Source organism: Lissotriton vulgaris, chromosome 10, assembly GCF_964263255.1.
Source record: "Lissotriton vulgaris chromosome 10, aLisVul1.2, whole genome shotgun sequence".
NCBI classification, from domain to species: domain Eukaryota; kingdom Metazoa; phylum Chordata; class Amphibia; order Caudata; family Salamandridae; genus Lissotriton; species Lissotriton vulgaris.
In genome coordinates this window covers 107,268,889-107,290,570 of record NC_141698.1, presented here as the reverse complement: position 1 = coordinate 107,290,570, position 21,682 = coordinate 107,268,889, and the positions used below count along the sequence as shown (strand labels likewise).

The 21,682-nt window shown below is 47.3% G+C and overlaps 1 protein-coding gene across 2 annotated transcripts in view; it reads right to left on the bottom strand.

Moving 5' to 3' along the window:
- The window catches only part of LOC147684768 (kinesin-like protein KIF19), a 1,367,439-nt gene that overhangs the window by 603,112 nt on the left and 742,645 nt on the right, over nt 1-21,682 (bottom strand). The gene's annotated exons all lie outside the window — the stretch shown is intronic.

The following is a 21,682-nucleotide window of genomic DNA, read 5'->3' as shown; positions in this document are numbered from 1 at the left end:
TTCCACAAGTTATATACCACTGTTCCAGCCGCTACAACTCTTAAATTTGCGATTGCGTGTGTTTAAATCATTTGACATCCCTTCCTATCCTACCGCCTATAATTATTCCATAATTCCCAGTGTTTTGTGCGCCTACAATCCCCTCTGGCTATATCCAAATTTCTAAATGTTTCTATTGATCAGACCCAGTCATCAACCTTAGGAGAACTGGGAAGAATCCAGTTAATGCAGATCTCGCATCTAGCAAGAAGTATGAATGTAAACAAAAGGTATTTCTGTTTTTTTGTTTAAACATTATTGGAATCTTCAGAATCCAGAATACCAGAAATAATAGTAAAAGCTATTACCTTAACAATCGTATTTAGACTCTTATCAATAATCTTACCAATTCCGCTCCAAAATAAATCAAGGTGGTGACAAGAGTAGAACATGTGAATATCATTTGCATCCTTCTCACCACATTTTGGGCATTTTTTCGTCACCTGGGAGCTCATTTTTGACAGCCTTTCGGGGGTCCAGTAAGATCTGTGCAAAGTAAACAAATGATTTTTCCTAAGAGGTGCAGAAATTATAATGTGCCATTAGTAAGTGCAGGATACTTGCCAAGCTTGTTGCAAGTTTTGAGCTGGAAAAATCTTCTTCCATTTAAGGTCTGGGGTGTCATCGTCAGCATCCTTCTTCTCCACCAGATCCCAATACCACTTCAATACTTCTTTCTTCCCAGCACCTTTATGGAATTCACCCTCTACGTTCGCAACAAAGTCCGGCAAATTTGCTTGTTCTTTAGACCAGCCAAGCAACTGGTAAAATTTAAATCTTGATATTTCATCCTTTGTTATTTCCGTTAGCTCATCCCATGCTTTTAAGTCACCATTTTCCAAAAGATTTCCCCACTTGGATATTCCAGCTCTTTTCAGAGGCGCTGCTAGTGAATCTTTCAAACATTCGGGAGTTCCTGGAGAGTTCCATATCAGTGCTTGTGAGCTATAGTATGGGAATCGCCATATTTTCCTTATATCTGACCATAGCTTAAAAGCAGATTTTGGCACCTCTAGTTTGACTTCTCTGAAGAACTTTTGGTGGTCAAACTTATAAAGGCAGTGATTATGTTTAGTTCCTGCTTTCCAGTAGGCGGGGTATGGCTCAAAGTCCCGAAACAGATGCCTTGAAATGGAAGGCTTTATAATACAGCAAGAGATCTGGACTAGCTATCCCTCCTCATTGTTTTTACTGGCTCAGTTTTTTCCCAGCTATCCTGGCCATTTTGGATGACCAAATAAAAGTATTCAGTTTGCTCTGTATCTTTATAATATACTGTGACTTAAACTCCAAGGGGATTGTATCAAAAACGAAAGTGACTTTTGGTAGGATGACCATTTTTATTACATTAGCCCTCCCCATAAAAGTGAGAGATAGACAACTCCACGACTTCAATAATTTCCTTGTCTCTTTAGCTTTTAGTTCCATATTTACCTGGGTGATGTCCTCGATGTAATTTTCCCAGGGCCCATTGCCTATCGGCCGTTGCCTTGGACATGTCCGAATTGATTTTGTAGTTATATCCATCTTTTGTGAGGGTGCCAGAGTTGAATGCCTTATTCAGGATATGTTCTTTTATTGAATAAGATTTAAAGTTAACCAGAACTCTGCGAGGATTTTTTCTATCTTTATTAAGCCTAAATGGGTCTCTATGGACCCTTTGTATGTCCTCATCCAGATCTTTTTCATCCATGTCCGATATGAAACTTTTTAGGAGATTTACTACGAAGGACCTGATATTCTGCCCTTCTTGACCTTTCGGGATGTTTAATAAACGTAGGTTATTTCTCCTTGAGTTATTTTCTAAAGTCTCAATTTTGTCTCTGAGCTCTCGCTCCGATAATGATACTTTATCAAACTCGCTCTGGCAAAGCCTTACTTCGTCCCTGATTTGTTTGAGAGACGTTTCAACCACTACCTCTCTGTCTACCAAAGCATTAACCTTAGTCTACAGAGCCGTCGCAAGTAGCCTGAATTTTTCCCTGATTTGTCTCAGACTTAGCAAATCCGATTTTCATCTCCTTTAGCAGTGAAGCCACAAGATCACCGATATCACCCCCTTGAGGGGTAGCCATGCCTTGACCACTGCCTTGGTCTTTGGATGGGTTGCTTTGTTTTGAGGGTCCTTCAGGTTGTGGGGTCTCTTCTATTACATCATCTGTAATAAGCTCTTTATCCTCTCCTAAATCAATTGACATAAGGGAATGGTATTTATTTGGTGACTCCATTATGGTCAGGGGCAGCGAAGACATCTCTTCAAGTGAACCACCTCTCAGCCCCTGGTTTTTCAGAATTTTAAAAAAGGAACGCAATGAGGGAGTAACTTTTAAGTGTGAACCCTTCTTTAGTAGCTCTTTTTTTGCAGTTTTTGCAGCTCTGGTAGAGACTACTGCAGCGGTGCCTCCCGTAAGCAATGCTCCTTATCTCATCATTGAAGGTTATAGGCTGGTTGTGTAAATCTGCTTGATAATCACTATTGTTCAGTCTATTTAAACTGCTGGAAAGCTGCGTTGGAGTCGAGCAAATCACTTCTCGAGGAGCCTTTCCAGATTCTGCCCTCCTCGTAGTTTTGCTTTCAGCTCGATCAAAGTTCCGCAGCCCCAGCAGCCTCTGTCCGCCCCTCATGCAGCCTTACACAGTGCCCGAAGAAAGCCTGGAGAAAGGTGGGCGGGAGCCGCCGATTCGCAGACTCGCTCTACCCCTGCTCAGAAAAACTCTGGAAGTCCTCGTGGCAGCTCTCCCGCTTCAGCTCACCGCCGTTTCACCCGCCGCTGCACCGCTCACACTGCAAGCGACTTCACCCCGTTGCTCCTTGTAATTTGCCATATGTTTGATTTGCTCAATTGAGCCTTGTTCACGTCATTTCGTTGTGTTGCCGTTCTCAAAATGCGGGACTCGCGGTCCGGGCATTCAGCCGGCCACCATGTTCTCCCCCCTGCACCAAAGCGAGGATGCCATGAGTGAACAATGTTAAAGATTTACAGAATAGTTTAACATGGCCACTACCGTGGCCTAGTCATATCATTATAAAAAAAATCTGAAACTCGGACAATCAGAGCAAAACACTGCATTCACTCATCCTAACTCAGGAAACCATGGTTCATCACCACCCCCTTTTGTACCTCTTTTGGCCGCCATAAGTGTGGCAGGGTATGCTCAGACGTGAGTCCCTTGCTCACTTTGCCACTGGATTCAAGCAAGCCGGGCTGAAGACGGCTGGAATGCCAGAAACCGGTCCTCGGAAGCTTGTTTCCGGTCCAGGGAAGACATGGCTTGGCAGTTTGGGCTGGACTGTTCCCATGAGGCACAGGGTCAGACTGATTTGCATATAGCCAGGTCTGAACTGGGGTGGCAGAGTGGGCTAAAGAAAGTTGATGGATTAAACCCAGATCTTTTGACTGGGTGTGAGTGTTTGATTGATTCAGATGCTCCGTCCATCACCACCCCCTTTTGTTCCACTACTGAAGGTGACAGCGACTGACCGTTATGTTGTTGTGGAGACAACTGACACTAGAGTAGCTCCCCCTGACAGGATCTATGAAATTGTCTTATTCATTGTAGGTGACATTCAACGCACCATAGAGGGGGTATTTTGGGAGAATCTTAGAACTACCTATGACATTTTGTTAGCGGAGGCTGACTGGCCCCCACCTTTTGTGCTCGCAGCTCCGAGAGGGGAGGAGGTAATCCTCCCTAGTTTCGCGCACACAGTCTCGAAGGAGCATGCACTGAATTTTGCAGAAGAGTGGGCTAAGGCCCTTGCACCGGCTCTGTACCGTACTCACTGTGGATGGGATACATTTTCCCCTCACCACGAGATTCCTTTGCAGTCTATGCCTCAGCCGCAACCCCAATATCCCTTAAAGCGTGAAGCGAAGGCTTCCGTTGCGGAGATCCTTGAACAATTGGAATATCAGGGTGTTATTGAAACTTGTGTGTCACCAATGAATAACCCTCTTTATACTGTAACCAAGCCTGACGGTTCGTATCGTTTGGTATTGGATTACCGGAATTTAAACTCGCATTGCCGTACTTGTGCAGTACAAAATACACACGGCTCTGCTTTAGTGGATAGTCTCGTGCGTAAGCGGTTTAAAACCACGCTTGACATTTCCAACGGTTTTTATGCCCACCATTTGGATGGTCTTAGTTCCCAATGGACCTCCTTTACTTGCGGAGGTGTGCAAAAACTTTTTAAACGTTTACCGATGGGCTACAAGAATAGTCCTGGAGTGTTTGCTGCACGCATAGTCTCCCTCATAGAGAGGGTTGACCCGGATGCTTGTTCATATGTGGGTGACATTTATCTCACGGATGATGACATTTGGGAGCATCTTTGTCGGGTTGACCGCTTAATTTGTAGCTTTGCGGACTTCGGTTACAAATTCAACTTTGCAAAATCGCACATTGCAGAGTACACAGTGTTGTTTCTGGGCTACGAGCTCAACAATGAAGGTCGAGGATTAGCTCCTCATCTCTTGGAGAAATGCGCACAATTGCACGCTCCAACAACTCTGAAAAAAATTACAGTCCTTGCTGGGCTTTTTGAATTTCGGAAGGACATACATTCCGGATTATGCTCAGCGTATCAAGACCTTGTATGCTTTGATAAAACAACATTTTACGAAATCGAACTGGCTGCCTGAGCACTCAGCTATACTGCAGTCTTTGCAGGCTGATCTGCTCGCTTCTAAATACTTATTGACTCGTGCTAATCACACCAAACTGGTGATAAGAATCATCCCTGGGACGGTGGGTTTCACATACCTTACTTTTCTCGAAGGTGATACAGTACCTATCGCTTACAAGTCACACTTGTACACTTCGGCTGAAATGCGATTTTCCACTGTGGAGAGAGCTTTGACGGCTGTGCAGATGGCGATTCTAAAGGAATGCGCTCTGTCACAGGGAAAATTGCAAAAAACATAGTTGATGGACAGAATGTAGAACAATGTCATACATTCACCCCAGTACAAGGATCTGGGCCTACATCCATCGTTTTTTTGCACTCCACACCACCCTGGGTTAGACACTGGCTATATGCAAATCAGCTCTGACCCTGTGCCTCATGGGAACAGTCCAGTCTGAACTAATAGGCCATGTCTTTCCCAGACCGGAATCAAGCATCCAAGGACCGGTTTCTGGCTATCAGCCTTCATCAGCCTGGATAGCTTGACTCCAGTGGTGTGGAGAGCCTGGGACTCACGTCTGAGTATACCCAGCACACTCGGGGTGAAAATTTAAAAAAACACAGTTGATGGACAGAATGTAGAACAATGTCATACATTCACCCCAGTACAATGATCTGGGCCAAAATCCGTTTTTTTTTGCACTCCACACCACCCTGGGTTAGACACTGGCTATATGCAAATCAGCTCTGACCCTGTGCCTCATGGGAACAGTCCAGTCCGAACTACCAAGCCATGTCTTTCCCAGACTGGAATCAAGCATCCAAGGACCGGTTTCTGGCTATCAGCCTTCATCAGCCTGGATAGCTTGACTCCAGTGGTGTGGAGAGCCTGGGACTCACGTCTTAGTATACCCAGCACACTCGGGGTGAAAATTGAAAAAAACACAGTTGATGGACAGAATGTAGAACAATGTCATACATTCACCCCAGTACAAGGATCTGGGCCTAAATCCATCGTTTTTTGCACTCCACACCACCCTGGGTTAGACACTGGCTATATGCAAATCAGCTCCGACCCTGTGCCTCATGGGAACAGTCCAGTCCGAAATACCAAGCCATGTCTTTCCCAGACCGGAATCAAGCATCCACGGAACGGTTTCTGGCTATCAGCCTTCATTAGCCTGGATAGCTTGACTCCAGTGGTGTGGAGAGCCTGGGACTCACGTCTGAGTATACCCAGCACACTTGGGGTGAAAATTGCAAAAAAACACAGTTGATGGACAGAATGTAGAACAATGTCATACATTCACCCCAGTACAAGGATCTGGGCCTAAATCCATCGTTTTTTTGCACTCCACACCACCCTGGGTTAGACACTGGCTATATGCAAATCAGCCTTGACCCTGTGCCTCATTGGAACAGTCCAGTTCGAACTACCAAGCCATGTCTTTCCCAGACCAGAATCAAGCATCCAAGGACCGGTTTCTGGCTATCAGCCTTCATCAGCCAGGATAGCATGACTCCAGTGGTGTGGAGAGCCTGGGACTCACGTCTGAGTATACCCAGCACACTTGGGGTGAAAATTGCAAAAAAAACACAGTTGATGGACAGAATGTAGAGCAATGTCATACATTCACCCGAGTACAAGGATCTGGGCCTAAATCCATCGTTTTTTTGCACTCCACACCACCCTGGGTTAGACACTGGCTATATGCAAATCAGCCTTGACCCTGTGCCTCATGGGAACAGTCCAGTCTGAACTACCAAGCCATGTCTTTCCCAGACCGGAATCAAGCATCCAAGGACCGGTTTCTGGCTATCAGCCTTCATCAGCCTGGGTAGCTTGACTCCAGTGATGTGGAGAGCCTGGGACTCACGTCTTAGTATACCCAGCACACTCGGGGTGAAAATTGCAAAAAACACAGTTGATGGACAGAATGTAGAACAATGTCATACATTCACCCCAGTACAAGGATCTGGGCCTAAATCCATCGTTTTTTTGCACTCCACACCACCCTGGGTTAGACACTGGCTATATGCAAATCAACTCTGACCCTGTGCCTCATGGGAACAGTCCAGTCCGAACTACCAAGCCATGTCTTTCCCAGACCGGAATCAAGCATCCAAGGACCGGTTTCTGGCTATCAGCCCGGATAGCTTGACTCCAGTGGTGTGGAGAGCCTGGGACTCACGTCTGAGTATACCCAGCACACTCGGAGTGAAAATTGCAAAAAACACAGTTGATGGACAGAATGTAGAACAATGTCATACATTCACCCCAGTACAAGGATCTGGGCCTAAATCCATCGTTTTTTGCACTCCACACCACCCTGGGTTAGACACTGGCTATTAAGACGAGCTATCCCCCTGCCAAGATCGAACAAGCGAGGAGCCAAGAAGAAGAAACGTGAGCAGCGGAACGGGCGCATTGAAAAAGCAGCGCGGAAGACCGGTCAGCAGAATTACGGGCACCGGACACACACTGACCGTGAAGACACACTGACCCCTGGAGACGGACTGCCCATCCGTGCTGCCTGATGGAAGCTGGGTGAAGCTGGCGCGAAAAGCTGCATCACGCGGACAGCCGACGGGATGTTTATGGGACCCCCGACATGAAAGTGGCAGCGCGACGAGAGACGAATCAACCCGCCGGAGATATCACCAGAAAACGGAAGTCGCGAGCAGAGAAGCAACTAGACTGCAGCTCGTGGGGCTTGAGGGGGGTTTCCCGAGCCGAGCGGTGAGTGAGGAGAAAGCGGGAGGGACTAATTGACTATAAGCATTGTTATAATCTGGAAGAATAAAACAACCGGGAGCCAAATACAGCCTTGCCTGACCTTAAAATGGCGCCCAAATCGGACATGATACTCGTGGAAACAACACTATCACTGATAAGATGAACCAATCGCTCATTTTACTCAAGTCCTGGACTTCAATTCAATAATCAATAATCAATAAAGAGCATACCCTGACTAGTGCAAGTAAAGCACACTAACACTGCCAGGGAACAACCAATAGGGAAATAGAATCAGTCGACCAGGGAAGAGGGACTAACTCGAAGAAGTGGAAAGAGAGAAAGTCTTCTCTGCCCACTGAAGAACCAGCATAACAGCAGCCATCTTACTATGCCTATTTAATATAGTGCACAACCCCGAGCCACAACCACTTAGAGATAACTAGAGAACTAAGAGATTTCCAATTGCTATCATCGGGAATTCACAAATACTAAAAGATAACAGAAGAATTTTTAGGTGAAAACAGTAAATTACATCCACTACCCAGCAAATCTTTATCTTTATCTATACACGCCTAGATTTGGAAAGGAAGTACAGAACCAGAACGTAGCAACATCAGCAGCCTTTCTATCCGGAGTCAAGCAGAGTAAGAGGCACCTTAAGTCATGCTACAAGGAGCTAATATGAGCGGGCGATACCTAGAGACGGTAGGCTCGAAAGCCCAGAATATAAAATACCCACCTAATTTATCCAAAAATGCGGCTAAAAAGTTCAAACACGACACACTGAGAAAAAACCAGGACATACTATTTACGGACTTATTTTTCAATATAACTAAAGGCACGTCAATAAGTGACCTCATATTCTAAACAAATCAAACAGCTAAATGGCGCAATGCCTTCGCACGGATGCTTATCATAAAAGCGACGATAAACGTCCCTCATGGCACAAAAATGATGACCTCACCATCAAAAAGATGCAGAGCAGAACTAAATATCACCATATATAAATCTGGAATTGTGCTGATACAAGCAGCAAATCGAGAACTTGAGAAATTTGTCAAGATTTTCCAAACAATAAAAGATTCACTAGAAGACCCAAGACTCCAAATACACCAGACCTCACCAGGAGATACTCCCGACACCAAAGATATCACCAGAGGCGCCATTAGACACAGGGGACACCAGGCTCAAAGCTCTAAACCGGAAGATAGACTTGAAATATTAATATCCGAACCTGAGAACGCGACAGAAAGAACAGAGAGATCTACCAATCAGGCAAACAAGGAACAAGACCGGCTCCAAAGAGTAGAGGCGCTCTCGCCTACAAACTAAGAGACCTCCCATGTAGAGCATACATCGGCTTCGAGAGTAGCACCTTACGACAACCAGGAATTGGACGAGGGAGAAGATATCAACCCTCCGATACCTCCCGCAAGTACAATACCATCGTCATGCAGACTCTCACCCACAAACGCACTCACAGCAACACAGAACTTAGCTAGCACTGACGACATCTCCAATAGAAACGGAACGGACAATCAAACAGGGGCTACAAAGGAAAAGGATGCGGAACCAAGAACAGATCCAAAACGAAGAAGAGCAGTAGACAAATCCCGGATAAACAGATCAGTCTTCCCTAAGAAATCACGTCAAAACAAGAAAGATCTCAAGGAGATTCAGAAACTAGTGAGCGGGATGGCACAAGTAGCTATAAATACCCTACAGGCGATTGTAAAAATTGAGGAGATGACGACGAGCACTCACGCTAAGGTCACGCACATCCAAAACCTCGTACACTCTTCACAAAGAAAGAGCAACGAGACGGCCAGGCAGTTAAAAAATAGAGACAACCGACCGGATAGGACAAAACCATTATCAAAGGAGGAAACTCTGGCCTTAATCCGATCATATGAAATACCGGACAGCGAGGGAGAGGAAAGAATCAAAACGGTACCACTCGACTCGAACAGAACATCAAGAAAGAATGATAGAACATCCAACCCTTACAATTTACAGCACGTACAACTTACAACAACAGAAGCCAAGATTGGAATCTGTAGTAACAAAGAAAAACCTCTGACATGTCTACTACTCAACTGTCGGTCGGCAACCAAACATGCATCGGACATAGCGGACCTCATCATCAACAAGGACATTGATCTGGCAGTCCTCACTGAAACATGGCTCACGGAATCCTCATCGCCAACCATGGATCTCCTAGTACCACCCCAATATAACATTGTGAGACTTGATAGACTCAAAAAGGTAGGGGGAGGTATAGCCTGCATTCACAGATCTGTTATAGAGGTCAAACAAATCCAAGCAGACCCTCTAGAATCCTGCGAATATCTAGGTCTTAATATAAGAGCAAATAACAACCAAAGATGCAACCTGCATACTTTTTACCACCCACCAGGAGACAGCGCAAAGTTTAAAGAGGAGTTAATGGAGATCATACCGGCCAACTCTAACAACGGCGTCAATAACATATTTCTTGGCGATTTCAACTTACATTGGGATGACTGCAACGACAAACTGGTCAACTCGCTTAAAGATTTCCTCGATGAAATGAACCTCACCCAAGTGTGCACACAACCCACTCACTATAAAGGAGCGACGTTAGACTGGATTATTTCACGAAACAAAGATACAACAATCCTCTCCATAACGCCTTGTGACTGGTCTGATCATCATGCCATAACATTCGCGATACCCATAATGGAAAAAGGCAGGACCAGACAACCCCTCAAGTCCAAAAAATGGATTCGAGACACAAGAGGAGCAAACTTGGAGCTATTGGTCGAAAGCTGTGAAAGAGACCTAAAACCACCTAACAACTTGCAGAATGTCAACGAGCTGACTGACCACTACATAACAACGGTCGAAAATATTGTCAACAACACCATGCCATTAAAAATGAAAAGAATCTTGGAGAAGACAAAAAATCCTTGGTTTAATGAAGCTTTAAATGAAGAAAGGCGCAAACTGAGAATGGCCGAAAGAAAATGGAGACAACACCCTTCATCCCCTGAATTGAAAGCCCTCAGAAAAATCAGAAACCAATATAATAAAAAGATCATCAATTCAAAACAAGAATTTATAAGATCAGAACTGGATAATGCCAAAAACAGACCACGAAAACTCTTTGAAATCCTAAAGCAACAATCAAACAAACTAGCCAAATCCGTTCATGAGAACTCTAAAACACCCCTAAATTGTGAAGAATTTTCCACATTTTTCACGGAGAAGGCGAAATCGCTTGAAATAGAACTCAAAAACGCAGTGGTGAACCTTCCCACCGAACCAAGGCCTATGAGCGACACCGTCGCTACAACGGAGAGTACCAAGGCAAAAAATGAGGCAAATTGGGATACGTTCGAACTATATGACCAGCACAATATCGCCAAAACTCTTTCTGAAATCAAACCAAACAACCACTATCAAGACCCCCTTCCCGCAAAATGTTTAAAAGAAATCAATCACGTCTTGGTTCCAATATGGACCGAAATTATAAATGCTTCACTTTCACAAGGGATCCTCCCTGACTGCCTAAAAACAGGTCAAGTTGCTCCCATAATCAAAAAACCCTCAGCAGAGACATCGGACCCAAACAACTTTCGCCCAGTGACCAACATCCCGGTTCTGGCCAAGCTAATTGAGAAATGCGTACAGAACCAACTGAGCCAACACATCACCAAGTTCTCATTGCTTGATGGATGCCAATCAGGATTCAGGGCAGGGCATAGTACGGAAACAGCGATCCTCCATATAGTTGACGATGCACTACAGGCCCTTGACCAAAATCAAACATGCTTACTGATTCTCCTTGATCTGTCTTCGGCTTTCGACACGGTAAATCACGAAGCATTACTGACTAGGCTGCGAGACAAGATGGGACTATCAGGAACGGTGCTGAAATGGTTTGAGTCTTTTCTACAGAACAGGACGCAGCGATTCCTGGTCAACGAGTCAATCTCTCTCCCATCCCCTATTTCAATAGGAGTGCCCCAAGGATCAACGTTATCCCCAGATCTGTTTAACCTATACGTCGAACCGCTTACAGAAATTCTCCAAAAATCACAGATATCCTATCACATGTATGCAGACGACACGCAAATATACTTAAAGATCGCATCTCTAAAAGACATTGAACGAATGAACAAGTCATTAAAAATGGCTCTACAATGGTTAACTACGAATCAGCTGAAGCTAAATGCTCACAAAACAGAGTTCCTACTAATCTCACCAGCTAGGAGCCATACGGAAATATAGGAATGGACGAAAGTCTTGACTGCGCTAAACTGCACCCCTACACTAATCAAGTCAGCGAAATCGCTAGGAATCACATTGGACGAGAAGCTGGACATGAAAGCTCACATTAACTCAATGGCCAAAAATGCCCGATTCCACCTGAATTACTTAAGAAAACTGAAACCATTAATCTCAGAGGCGGATCTCAAATTGGCAATCCAATCCTTAGTTATCTCGAGGATTGAATATGGCTGCACCACCTTAGCTGGATTACCAAAAACGTCCACAGCGCCACTGAAAGCATGCCTTAACGCTGCGGCAAGAATTATCACCGGATCTAGGAAATATGATCATATATCACCACACTTGAAAGCTTTAAACTGGCTAACTTTTGAAGCCAGAATCCAAATGAAGCTAGCATGTATCACCCATAAAGCGCTACACCACAACACCCCAAGATACCTAGCGAAGAAAATTCAGCTGTCGGGGGGTAACAGACCAGCTAGGAGTGCTGAGGAGTTGCTGTTACGGCCAGCCTTTTTCCGTAAGAAAAAAACCTATGACAGAGCATTCTCGGGAGCTGCCCCCAGAATCTGGAACTCACTCCCTCCTAACATTAGGAAGATCCAGAATGTGACAACATTCAAACGAGAAGTGAAGAGCTTTCTGATGAAGAAATACTCTACTTAGAGTAGAACAGTCATGAACTTATAACGACCTACCTCATACCTGTTTACTTATATTACGTACGATAGAAGCTTAGCCGCAACTGACTATTTAACGCTAACTACACATGTGTTTTCGAATTTATATCACCTACCTCATATATATTGTTCGTATAACTGTTGATGTATTTGTTTATTCTCTAAGTCTTCTATGTTAAGCGCTCTGATACCAACGGGTCTTGTTCGCGCTATACAAAACTTTATAATAAATAAATAAATAAATAAATGAAATCAGCTCTGACCCTGTGCCTCATGGGAACAGTCCAGTCCGAACTACCAAGCCATGTCTTTCCCAGACCGGAATCAAGCATCTAAGGAACGGTTTCTGGCTATCACCCTTCATTAGCCTGGATAGCTTGACTCCAGTGGTGTGGAGAGCCTGGGACTCACGTCTTAGTATACCTAGCACAGTCAGGGTGAAAATTGCAAAAAACACAGTTGATGGACAGAATGTAGAACAATGTCATACATTCACCCCAGTACAAGGATCTGGGCCTAAATCCATCGTTTTTTTGCACTCCACACCACCCTGGGTTAGACACTGGCTATACGCAAATCAACTCTGACCCTGTGCCTCATGGGAACAGTCCAGTCCGAACTACCAAGCCATGTTTTTCCCAGACCGGAATCAAGCATCCAAGGACCGGTTTCTGGCTATCAGCCTTCATCAGCCTGGATAGCTTGACTCCAGTGGTGTGGAGAGCCTGGGACTCACGTCTGAGTATACCCAGCACACTCGGGGTGAAAATTGCAAAAAACACAGTTGATGGACAGAATGTAGAACAATGTCATACATTCACCCCAGTACAAGGATCTGGGCCTAAATCCATCATTTTTTTGCACTCCACACCACCCTGGGTTAGTCACTGGCCATATGCAAATCAGCTCTCACCCTGTGCCTCATTGGAACAGTCCAGTCCGAACTACCAAGCCATGTCTTTCCCAGACCGGAATTAAGCATCCAAGGACCGGTTTCTGGCTATCAGCCTTCATCAGCCTGGATAGCTTGACTCCAGTGGTGTGGAGAGCCCGGGACTCACATCTTAGTATACCCAGCACACTCGGGGTGAAAATTGCAAAAAACACAGTTGGACAGAATGTAGAACAATGTCATACATTCACCCCAGTACAAGGATCTGGGCCTAAATCCATCGTTTTTTTGCACTCCACACCACCCTGGGTTAGACACTGGCTATATGCAAATCAGCTCTGACCCTGTGCCTCATGGGAACAGTCCAGTCCGAACTACCAAGCCATGTCTTTCCCAGACCGGAATCAAGCATCCAAGGACCGGTTTCTGGCTATCAGCCTTCATCAGCCTGGATAGCTTGACTCCAGTGGTGTGGAGAGCCTGGGACTCACGTCTGAGTATACCCAGCACACTCAGGGTGAAAATTGCAAAAAACACAGTTGATGGACAGAATGTAGAACAATGTCATACATTCACCCCAGTACAAGGATCTGGGCCTAAATCCATCGTTTTTTTGCACTCCACACTATCCCTGGGTTAGACACTGGCTATATGCAAATCAGCTCTGACCCTGTGCCTCATGGCAACAGTCCACTCCGAACTACCAAGCCATGTCTTTACCAGACCGGTATCAAGCATCCAAGGACCGGTTTCTGGCTTTCAGCCTTCATCAGCCTGGATAGCTTGACTCCAGTGGTGTGGAGAGCCTGGGACTCACGTCTGAGTATACCCAGCACACTCGGGGTGAAAATTGCAAAAAACACAGTTGATGGACAGAATGTAGAACAATGTCATACATTCACCCCAGTACAAGGATCTGGGCCTAAATCCATCGTTTTTTTGCACTCCACACCACCCTGGGTTAGACACTGGCTATATGCAAATCAGCTCTGACCCTGTGCCTCATGGGAACAGTCCAGTCCGAACTACCAAGCCATGTCTTTCCCAGACCGGCATCAAGCATCCAAGGACCGGTTTCTGGCTATCAGTCTTCATCAGCCTGGATAGCTTGACTCCAGTGGTGTGGAGAGCCTGGGACTCACGTCTGAGTATACCCAGCACACTCGGGGTGAAAATTGCAAAAAATACAGTTGATGGACAGAATGTAGAACAATGTCATACATTCACCCCAGTACAAGGATCTGGGCCTAAATCCATCGTTCTTTTGCACTCCACACCACCCTGGGGTAGACACTGGCTATATGCAAATCAGCTCTGACCCTGTGCCTCATGGGAACAGTCCAGTCCGAACTACCAAGCCATGTCTTTCCCAGACCGGAATCAAGCCTCCAAGGACCGGTTTCAGGCTATCAGCCTTCATCAGCCTGGATAGCTTGACTCCAGTGGTGCGGAGAGCCTGGGACTCACGTCTGAGTATACCCATCACACTCAGGGTGAAAATTGCAAAAAAACACAGTTGATGGACAGAATGTAGAACAATGTCATACATTCACCCCAGTACAAGGATCTGGGCCTAAATCCATCGTTTTTTTGCACTCCACACCACCCTGGGTTAGACACTGGCTATATGCAAATCAGCTCTGACCCTGTGCCTCATGGGAACAGTCCAGTTCGAACTACCAAGCCATGTCTTTCCCAGACCGGAATCAAGCATCCAATTACCGGTTTCTGGCTATCAGCCTTCATCAGCCTGGATAGCTTGACTCCAGTGGTGTGGAGAGCCTGGGACTCACGTCTGAGTATACCCAGCACACTCGGGGTGAAAATTGCAAAAAACACAGTTGATGGACAGAATGTAGAACAATGTCATACATTCACCCCAGTACAAGGATCTGGGCCTAAATGCATCGTTTTTTGCACTCCACACCACCCTGGGTTAGACACTGGCTATATGCAAATCAGCTCTGACCCTGTGCCTCATGGGAACAGTCCAGTCCGAACTACCAAGCCATGTCTTTCCCAGCCCGGAATCAAGCATCCAAGGACCGGTTTCTGGCTATCAGCCTGGATAGCTTGACTCCAGTGGTGTGGAGAGCCTGGGACTCACGTCTGAGTATACCCAGCACACTCGGGGTGAAAATTGCAAAAAACACAGTTGATGGACAGAATGTAGAACAATGTCATACATTCACCCCAGTACAAGGATCTGGGCCTAAATGCATCGTTTTTTGCACTCCACACCACCCTGGGCTAGACACTGGCTATATGCAAATCAGCTCTGACCCTGTGCCTCATGGGAACAGTCCAGTCCGAACTACCAAGCCATGTCTTTCCCAGCCCGGAATCAAGCATCCAAGGACCGGTTTCTGGCTATCAGCCTTCATCAGCCTGGATAGCTTGACTCCAGTGGTGTGGAGAGCCTGGGACTCACGTCTGAGTATACCCAGCACACTCGGGGTGAAAATTGCAAAAAACACAGTTGATGGACAGAATGTAGAACAATGTCATACATTCACCCCAGTACAAGGATCTGGGCCTAAATCCATCGTTTTTTTTGCAAAATGGATGTCCGTCCAGTCTTCGCAAACGAGCGGGAGCAGTTGACACTGTTTCGCAACAGGATGCTTGAATACTATGGTGTGCTGCCACTTGCCACTTTGAGTGCATCATATGGATTATCGTTTCGATTTTCCTATTTCACCTGTGTCCAGCCTGTATTTCATTGCCTGAGCTGTGATTTCATGTGGGCCCTGGATTTGTGTCTCTGCAATTTGGTGTCTCCTGAAGTGGATTGTGATCATCTCATGAGTCCCTTAGTTGCTCATGAATTTCTTTGTTCTGACGGAGGGATTATGGCCTTTGCAGCGATGCATGGAGTTATGGGTCGTTGGAATATATTCGCAGCGGCGCAAGATTTCTTGGCACACAGCTTCCATGAGAACCCACCAAGCTGTCCTCTGATGTTACTAGAGGCTCCCGTAATTGAAGAGCATGTATGTTCTTTCTCTCTATTAAATTGGATGGCTGAGTTGTTTTCGGATGATGACAGTGACTTCCTTTTGGAAGCGGTTGCTGCTTATTTCGCCTACTCAGTTTTAGGCTGACTCCTATTGATGCCATTGATGTCATGATTTTTTCTTTTCTCAAAAATTTTCCAAATTCTTATCAATATTTTTTAGTATTACATATGTTACATTGAGGGTACAACAGGTGGTAATACATATTGGCATTTCCAAAATGACAAAACTGTTTGGGCGCAGAACCACCACACAGTGTTGAGGAGTGCCCAAAACCTGACCACCTAATGAGAATGCAAACTAATACACAGCAAGCCGCCTACAACCCAACCAGGGCCGGCCGCGTCATAAACCTAAGGTGGTTGGTGCGTTTCCCTGATGCATAGCTTTCCCCCCCTCCACTGAGAGGCCAGAGTTCTAGATGACCTGCGTCACCGTCGTTGAAAGTCTGGTGCCACGTCTGCAAGCTCTGGTAGCTGTCATTATTGCTTACTCGTCACCTGAGGCCCCTCGCCCTAAAGAGTTCAAAAACGAACTCAAAACCAAAACAAGCAAGAAAAGGTAGGACGGGCCTGTCGGAAACAATCGCAATGTCTCTCAAACCCCGAACCCTCGTCGCCCGTCTCCAACTCACCCCTCCCCCCCAAAACACTCTCCCCACCCCCCATGGTCCATGGTTCTGTTGTGTTCCGGCCGGGGCCTACAAAGTCTGTGATGGCAGATCACTGAGAGTTTGGTTCCCTGTCGGTATCCGTCAATCTCAAAAGCCGGAGGTACTTGAGGCAGGTTACCTCCGTGAACTCAGACGCCAATAGGGACAAGAATGCATAGCACGCTCCCTCCCCCGCTCTTGATAGGGACAGTTTCTCCATCCCCAGAACCATCCACAAACAATGTAGCCATCCCAGGTGTGTGGGGACATGCTTGGATCGCCAATGCGCCACGATATTCTGCACAGCCGATCCCAGTGCGATCGCATTCAGGCAACCTCTCCGAGATTTCAGTGGATACGTCAGTGCGTTAGGTAACCCCAGGAGCACGTATGCAGGGAAGCGTGGGATGTCTGTTTCAAAGTGTGTGTCTACCTCCTTCAAAATCTGGTTTCAGTATTCCTGTAGCAGTGGGCAGTCCCAGAGTATATGTGTTAGTGTGCCAATCTGGCCACAACCGCACCAGCACAAGGGGTCTTGCTTGCTGTCCATTTCACACAGTCTTTCGGGGGTGTAATACCAGTAGGATGCAATTTTCGTAAGTGTGTCCGTGAGACCCATGTGGTAGGCTGAGTGTCGCGCCCTGTAATAGACTCCCTCCCACTCTGTGTGTCAGAGTTCTCCCCAGCTCCCTCTCCCAGCGCACTCTGCCCGCGTTATATGTGTATTGGTGTTTCTGCATCAGCATCTTATAGAGGTCTGTGATTAATTGTTTGTCAGTGTTGCGGGAGATTAGCCAACGTTCAAATTTGGTAAGATGTCTATCCGCCATCGGCCTCACTGTGGTGCCTAGTGCCCAATGCCTCACCTGCAGGTAGCGGAGCCTTTCCGTCTCCGGCAGACCAAAGTCTTGTCGAAATTGCTGGAAGGGAATCCCCCCTTCCGAGTCGTAGACATGATGGAGAGCCCGGCAGCCCTCTCATCCAGCCCTGGGTGGAACTCCGGATTCCCTATGATGGGTGTAAGGGGGGAGGGGTGGGTGGTAAACTCCTAACTAATCCCCACTCGATCCCAAATTTCTAGGGGAACCCGTGTGATGAAGAATGCATAGAGATTGGGCGGCCTATATTCTCGTCTCAGGAAGGGGATTTCCTGCAAAGTCCGTCCCGCTACAGCCTGATCTTGAAACAACCAATATTTCCCTGAGTCCCACCTGACCCATTCTACTAGAAAGCGGAGTTGGGATGCTTGAAAATATTTAGCAAGGTCTGGTGCCCCGATTCCGCCCTGTTCTGGAGCCAGCATGGCGATCTGGCATTAAAGACGGGGTTTCCGCCCGTTCCAGATGAATTGGGACAGGTCGGACTGTGTTCGTTTAATCCAACCTCGAGGTGCTGCAAGAGGGATCGTTCGAAAAAGGTACAGGATTTGAGGGAGGATTGTCATCTTTACTGCAGCAACCCTACCCAGCCAGGACAGTGGATAATATTTCCATCGGCCCAGCTCGTTTCTGATCTTCTGTCGCAGCTTGGTTTAATTGACATCTACTGATTCCTGAAGAGAGTGTGCTAATTGAATCCCCAAGTAAGGGACCGTGTCCGACGTCCACGGTATGGGGAACAGTGCCTGTAGGTGAGTGCGAGTAGAGGGGTCCAGAGAGAGATCAAGGGCCATCGATTTTGTCATATTGACCTTAAAGCCAGAGACACTGCCGAACCTTTCTAGGACCGCTATGCATGCCGGCAGGGAGCTCCGGGGTTTAGCGAGGGAAATCAGCACATCGTCAGCATATAGGCTAACGGTGTGGACGCTACCTCCAAACTTGATACCGTGTATCTCCGAATCGGAGCGCAGGAGGTGTGCAAGAGGCTCCATATACAGGGCGAACAAAAGAGGGGATAATGGACATCCCTGCCTGGTGCCACGTTCGATTTCGAATCGGGGGGACGTGCACCCATTGACACGGACCGCCACTGTCGGGAATTTGTAGCAATTAAACACTCTATTACGGAATTTAGGCCCCATCCCTGCTTTGAGTAGTACCTTTTCTAAGAAGGGCCAGTGTACCCTATCAAATGCCTTTTCGGCGTCAATGGTCATCATCATGTACTCTCCTTCCGTTCGTGCGGCTTTTTCTAGGAGGTGAAAGGCCCGTTTCGTATTATCCAAGGTCTGGCGTTCCAGAATAAATCCGGATTGGTCCAGATCAATCAACCCCCCATATATGGTCCCAGTCTGGAGGCGAGGATCCCTGTATACAGCTTGAGGTCCACGTTTAAGAGGGAGATAGGTCTATATGCTCCACACTCAACCGGGTCCTTACCTGGCTTAGGTATCACTGCGATGGATGCCTCCAACAGATCCCTATGGATAGCTCCCTCTTCAGCGAAGGAGGTGAAGAGTCGAGCGAGTAGGGGGGCTATTTGGCAACAGAATGTTTTGTAAAAACTCACAGGAAAACCGTCCGGGCCCGGGGCTTTTCCTAATTTGAGCCGGGAGATGGCCGAGATCACCTACTCCGGCAGAATGTCTTTGTCCAGGCAGTCTATTTGTTCCTGCGTCAGCTTCGGCAGGGGGACACTCGCCAGGAACTCAGACTCCGTTTCCGGGCAGGTGGGGTCAGCTTTGTACAAGTCCGCGTAGAACGAGCTGAAGGCCTCTGCTATGTCATGAATTCTGATCTACTGTGATGCCATCACCCCTTCTTATCTCCCTGACTTCTCTACGCTGCGTGACTTCGCGAAGTTTGTGCGCCAGCAAGCGCCCACACCTGTCTCCGCCTGTATAATAAGCGTGGCGCAACCGTAACGCTGCGTACTCAGTTCTGTTGAGGTCTAGCGCTGCGAGCTGTTGTCTGACTGCTTTTAACTGCCGTCAGATTCTCGGAGCCCCCGTTCTCCGGTGCATCTGTTCTAACTCTCTAGTTTGCCGTGTAAGTTCCTCCCTCTTAGCTTGACGTTCTGCGTTTTCAGCCGTGGAAAGTGAAATGAATTCCCCCCTAAGAACTGCCTTCAGTGCGGACCATTGTGTGGAGAGATTGGTGTCAGTATTGCTGTTATGTGCTAGATAATCAGTGATCACGCTGCGGATGTTGGTGACCACCGCTTTCCGTTGTAGGAGTGAGTCTTGGAGGCGCCAAACTCTATGTGGACGTTGGGTGTCAGGCATGGAAAGGACGGCTCGGACAGGGCCATGATCAGAGAGTGAAGCGGTGTCAATGTCAGCACTAATAGCAAGTGACTTAGTGGCGTTGGACACTAGTAAATAGTCGAGTCGTGCATACGTCTGGTGTGCCGCCGAGAAGTATGTGTAGTCCCTCTCACCAGGGTGCAGCTCACGCCACAGGTCCGTAAGCCCCAAGTCACGAAGTCTGTCTTTGCCCGCTGCAGTGAGTGCCCCCACCTGTGTAGTGCGTTGGCAGGATCTGTCTAACGTGTTGTCGAAGACTAAATTTAGGTCCCCGCCCAGAACTATGTGATGATCAGTGGTGTCAGTGATATCTGTGAGCGCCCTATGGAGAAATTGTTCCTGACCCTCATTGGGCTGGTACACCGAACCTATCGTGAGTGTCCTGTCGCCCACCGCAAATCTGTAGACTAGCAGGCGTCCCCTGGTTTCGGCAAGCTTCCCCAACACCTTGCCTCTGAACATTTGCGCCACTAAAATTGCAACCCCTGCTTTCTTGTCTGGTCCAGAGGAGAAAAATTGGTGAGGGAACTTACAGGATCTCAACCTGTGACAATCTTTGGTAAAAAGGTGTCTTTCTTGTAGAAGGCATATATCAGCTCCGGACTGTTCTAGGTGGAGCAGGACTGCTTTGCGTTTAGTGGGGTTATTAAGGCCGCGGACATTCAGTGTGAGGATAATCAACTCATCGCCCTTCATCTAAAAGATCCACTCCACTCCCTGCCTCTGGTATAGCCCTGGAGCGTCCAGGCCCGTGAGTGTCCGGTCTGCCTCCGCCTTGTGAACCCAACTTCTTGCCCCAGCGTCGTCCCCGCCAATAATCGAACCATGGACCATTTCCCTCCCCAACCCCAACCCCAACTCCCCCCACGCCCCCCCCAAAAACAACTGTAAGTAGTCAATGTCTCTCATCCAAGGATGAAAAGTAGAGAAAAGGGTAAATGTAAGGTGGTCTTACTAGTCTGTTCGGGAATGCCTTCCCACCAACGGCCATGCGGCCAGAGCGGACAACCATGCCGGTAGGCGACTGTGTGTCTCTCATCCCGTGGAACCGGCGCCGCTATCTGTGGCCACTGCTTCTACCGCGGCTTGCTGACCTGCCTCGATTTCTGTCGCTGGGGGTTTCTTTACTCGTTTCCACCGTCTCTGATGGCTCCACTGCGATGTCTTTCCATCTGTGCTTGGCGCAGAACCCTGGGTCTCAGCCTCGTCCTCGGGCTTCTCGATTCCTAACAGCGTGCAGGCCTCCGAGACCGAGCAAAGCTGATATTGTGTGTTCTCTAGCCGAAAAACGAAGCGAAAGGGGTGGCCATAGCTATATGGAATGTTTTTCTGCTGTAGGTAGCTCGTGACGGGTTTGAAAAGCCGACACTTATGGAGCGTGAGCGCTGCCAAGTCCTGAAATAGCAGCGGGGATGTGCCTTGGAACGCTTTCGGATGTTTCTGGCGCGCTTTCTGTAGGATCTCTGCTTTGGTACGGTAGTCCTGTACACACACCAGAATGTCCGGGGGGGGTTCTGTCCCCGCGCGGGGCGGACCGGCCCTGTGAGCTCTGTCCAGCTGTAGAGGAGAGTCC